We start from the raw sequence: 5,173 nt of genomic DNA on the forward strand, positions 1-5,173 counted from the left end.
TACTTAGATTTTTATGAAACATGCAGCCAAGGTGCAGACTTTTAAGAGTTTCTCCACGTCTACAAACCCCGAGTGCTTATCTCAGAGATTTTCTAGAAGGAAGTTTATTTTTGTGACACCAAAGATTATATTAAACTTAACTGATGATTATAAGTAGAGACCTCATTGCTAGAAAGTGAAACTCACTTGTTACATAAACGAACATTAAAGCATTAAAATGATAGGTTAAACGGTTTGAACTGTAGATAAAAACCGGAAGCTTCTTCAAAAGGGCTTCTAAGCTGATCGACTGCAAGTCGATCTGATCTTCTGCCAATATATGCGAATGAAGAAAACGTGTAGCTCCTGATGCTTGTACAGCTGAGCGTTGAAAGACTTTCTCTAACGAGAAGGTTGATGGAAGAGTTCTCCCTAGAATGGAGGAAAGTGTGAAAGTGGTCTCTCCAAAAAGGAGAAAACTGGTCTTTGTATGTGCGCTTGATGAAATCCTGTGTAAGGATTGGAATAAAGAACGCAGTAGAGAGGGAAGGGGGAAGACGATCTCTCATGGCCCCAGCCTGAGGAGGTTTGATTAGCCTTTTGTTGTAAGGCTACGTGACTGCAATCTTCAAGCACTGAATGGCTCCGAACTAAACTTTTAATGAGACGGGCATGAATATTTGTACTTGTCGGAGATACCGGTTGATGATGAATTTTACTTGACATCGGTGTAAAAACACTGTCGACTGCATTATACAATATAAGACAATCCAACTATGCCCGATACGTAAGCTTCACTTGATGGGATTTCCATCTTCAAATCCACAACATATGTAGTTAGACAGGTAAGAGCACGAGAGCAGTGAATATAGCATGTTTAAGACCTGATGGACGTGGATAGTGATGGCCAAAGGAGTGAAATGAGAAATCTCCTGAAATGAATTGGACATTAAAGAACTTGACTCCTCCACACCAGTGAACAGTAAGATAGGCTTGACCCCAATATCCGAAGGAACATACCTTAATTCCCAGCAAAACTTGTAGACTCCAGCATTACCGTGATGGACCCATAGAGATTTGCGGGAGTCAAAGCTGAGCCATTGGTCATTGTGGTAAAAAAGAGCCGGGGTCAGTTGATCATCGGAGAGGAGGTTCATCGACCAGAACCAGGTAGAGTAAATCTTCCCCGAAGGGAGAATGGTCATCATCCTAGGACACGAGAAAGGTAACGCACGTCGTAACGTCTTCAGATCTGAGGTTTGACAAGAGCCATCTCCGCGAGAAGAACTCCATGCCGTAGAAAACAGATCTGGAACTAGTGAAGTCATAAGAGATGGGCAAGGGCTACACAAGAGCCAAAGTATTAAGAGACTGCAGCGACACCATCTCTCGCAGCTAGCGACGGTGAAAGAAGTTAAGAAACCCAACAACATAAGAGACTCATGGACAAACCAGATGCAAGAAAGAGACAGAAGAACAGCGAGATGGAAAAGGCGGAGGAGAGGCGGCGGTAAAGATGAACCAAAGAAGAGCAGACGAGAGATGTGTCTGGAGGGTCCGAGGGGCCGGGTGGTTCCAACGGTTCAAGCGGAGAGAGAGAACCAAGCAGAGGAAGCTTTTGCGGCGGAGGGTCGGGAGGAGGTCTGGACCGTGACGGTGGGGCAGCTATGAACTTCGAAGTCATGGAGGAGAGGAGCTGAAGCCTCGGAGAGGAGAAGGTTGATTGGTGAAGCGATGAAGATCCATGGAGGCGGCTCTCCTAGGGAATCGGACCTGGGAGGTTTCTTTAGGGCAACAGTTGGACCCTCTTCTAGAAAGAATTTTCTCGAAGAAGATAAGTGATATATCATGGTTTCTATGGGATTTTTACCATGATATAAATCCTATTTTAAAGTCGCTATTATTTCCTCCATTTCATTTTGTAAGTAGTTTTAAGAATTTTTTTTTTTTTTCAAAATGCAAGTAGTCTTCATATTTCTAGATAACTTTTATATTTATTAGGTATAGTATGACCAATCAAACTAAATATACTTATTTATGGTTGGTTAAATCATTTTATCTATATATTAAATAATATTTTTTTAAATAATAGCTTTTTTAATCTTTGTGTTTTTGGGTAAAACTACCTACATTAAGAAACATAGGGAGTATATTATTCGAGTCGGTTTTAGAATCTTTGCAGGTTCAAATACGTTTAGACAAGTTTGGAAATCCTCAAGAAAATTAGAACATGAAGAGAAATGGAGCTGAAAAATTGAACTCGGTGTTAACTTTCAACCTAGTTTCAATCGACTCAAGGTAGTGTCGGTCGACACCCAACCTGACCTAGCAACCAACAAATCTTTAATGAAGTTTAAAAAATTGTAGTTTGGTCTAAAAAATTTCATTATTTATAAAGGAGTCAATTCGTGTTTTTACCCTATACTAACTATTCTAAAGCCATTGTTTAGGCGATAATTCGTCTTTATCTTATAGAGCTTTGGAGAGACAAGTCATAATTCTTTCATAGAGAAGCTTTCAAACTCATTTATCTCTTTATTAGATTTATTTATGCAATTTATTCAAATTATGATTTATGTTTCATTGATCATTTCTGAATAAATCATTTGGTTAGATATAGGGTTCTTCAAAGAAGTGAATAATTATTAAATTGAATTGTTAAGATTATTTATATTCTTCATCTTGATAATTCTTAATGCTAGATTTGAACTGGCATCCATGAAATTTAGATCTTAAGATAATTAATAGATGCAAAAGCATTATTGAATGCCTGAATTAATCTTGATGAGCTAAATATCTATTTTCAAAGAGATTTTGTTTAGGGATTTCATGAACTTATCAAACATGATCTTAACGCTTGTCTTAATTGACTGAAATCGCAAATAGATTTGGAACTGTATGATCTAAACATATATTATGATCTAAACATAGATTATCTCTACAACGAGAGTTGATCGGTGTGATTTGAGTTCTAGAACTATTTTCATAAAATTTTGGCAATTGTTTTTTTTTTATAACTCTGGTATCTGGGCAGCCACATTCTCAACTATCCCCGTAGGGGGTCCAGCGCCCCAACGGAAGGGATGTTAAATAATTTTGGCAATTGTTGATCTGCAAAATTCTGATTTACAGACGAGTTTCTTTGAATCCAGTGTCTTTCCTAATTGTTTACAGACCATTTTATTTAGTGCTATTTACTTGTCCATTTTAACTCGAAACAAAAAAATCTATTGAATAATATGAATCTATGCGAATATGATCCCTAGATAATACATTGCACCTCTAAAATTGTAAAGTCTTGTTAAGATTAATTTAAGCATATAAATAGGTTCTTTTCCAAGAAACCGAGAGCGTTGTAGTATATAATACATGATCCCAACAAGACATGTCTTCGTTTGCCATCTCCTTTGGACGACTTCTACACGCAAAGTAAACTTAAGTTCAAACGGCAAACAAAAAAGGTAGAGGATTTTCCATTGTACACGTGATTCTTGTGGTTTGCCTTTATCGATACCAGAGGAGACTGAGGATAAGTATTAATTATAGAGATATCCCACGTGTGTCAATCTGATCTATAATTACGAAGAATGGGATAAGGTTGACCTTGCAACGATGTAAGACCGAAAATCAAGAAATGTGAATGAAATCAAGATTAGGTGGACGGACGACGTATTAATAATTTAATACTCAACCACTTTTATTAAGTTAACTAGATTAAGGTTAAGCGGAATAAATATTATATATATAAATTATTTTATGTATTATATGTTCTTACATATTATGAAATAATAAACATATATGAATAATTAAAAGTCAGTAACTATTACATATATAATTAAATTTGTGCGAACGTATAAATCAATTTTATTAATTCAAATAATTTTTTAAAAAATTTGATAAGATATGTAATTAAATTTAAATGATATTAACATACATAATATATTTTTAATATTAATGTCTATTAAATGATGTTTTCTACTCATATGTTTTTCTTATCATGCGTATCTTTAATAGCAAAAACTTTAAATTACTGATAACAAAATTTTCATTATGGGATTAATAATTTTAGTAATTTATAATTTTAAAAAATTTATCAATGTTAGTTCAAAACTTTTATCAAAAAAAATTATTCAAAGTAAATTTTGATTATTCAATATGGTTTATAGTTTAATTTAGAATGATCTATATACATATATATTTTAAATCTTAATGATTAATTAAATTAGACTTTTATTTAAATGATTTTGTAATCATTTGTATTTTGTCATAACAAAAATTTTAAACCATGGATCGCAAAATTTGAATGTGAGACTTTTAACAGTTTTAGTTTTTATCAGATCTTTATTATTCAAAATCATTAATTGTCATATATACTTTAGTCACATTAGGCAATTCCGTAATCTTTATTTAAGAAAATAATAAATGACATTAATAATGAATTTATGGTTAGTTTAATAAAAAACTTATAATATAATTAGATGGACCAACATATTTCTCTAATAATTCTAAGAATCATCCTAGTGATGACACATGACTACAAAAGAAGTTGCAATGTTTCACAAATAATACATAGGGGATTGCTTTATTTTGAATTCATAATCATTTATGCTACCAGTCTATCATCAATCTTTTCTTTCCATATCCTATGCCCATTTTCCTATAGTTGGTTTTTGGTTTTTAACATTTTTCTTTATTCATTGATTTTTTTAAAACAAAATTACTAATTTGAAAACTCATAATTTTAAAATATTTTTTGAGAAGTTAGATCAAATATGATAAATAAATTTAAATTGGCTGAATCAAAGATAAATTAGTTGAAAGTTTTGAGAAGTTAGATCATAATAAATAAATCCAATTTCCCACGTTTTCCTTCTAGTTAGCTTACATTTAAGTGAATGTGAATTTAGAGTCTCAGCATACGATTTGCTTTGTAAAACCTTTGGAGCAAGTACTTAGGTGAATAAAGCCATTTGGAGAAGGAAAACAAGCAAAATGCGATGAATGGAGGGTTTGGAGTCGATGGAGCATGTGGCGGCTATACATAGCGGTATATCAGCCTTAAGGTTTTGTTAAACCAGAGATAAGAATAAAGTGTGTCTTTTATAATAATCTAAATATGGTTTGAAACAGTTCCTAGGCAATGAAATTAAATATGATAGTTTTGTGAAAAGGGAAATTTTTTTGAAAAGCAACT

This window comes from Brassica oleracea, chromosome C8 (assembly GCF_000695525.1).
Source record: "Brassica oleracea var. oleracea cultivar TO1000 chromosome C8, BOL, whole genome shotgun sequence".
Classification (NCBI taxonomy): Eukaryota; Viridiplantae; Streptophyta; class Magnoliopsida; order Brassicales; family Brassicaceae; genus Brassica; species Brassica oleracea.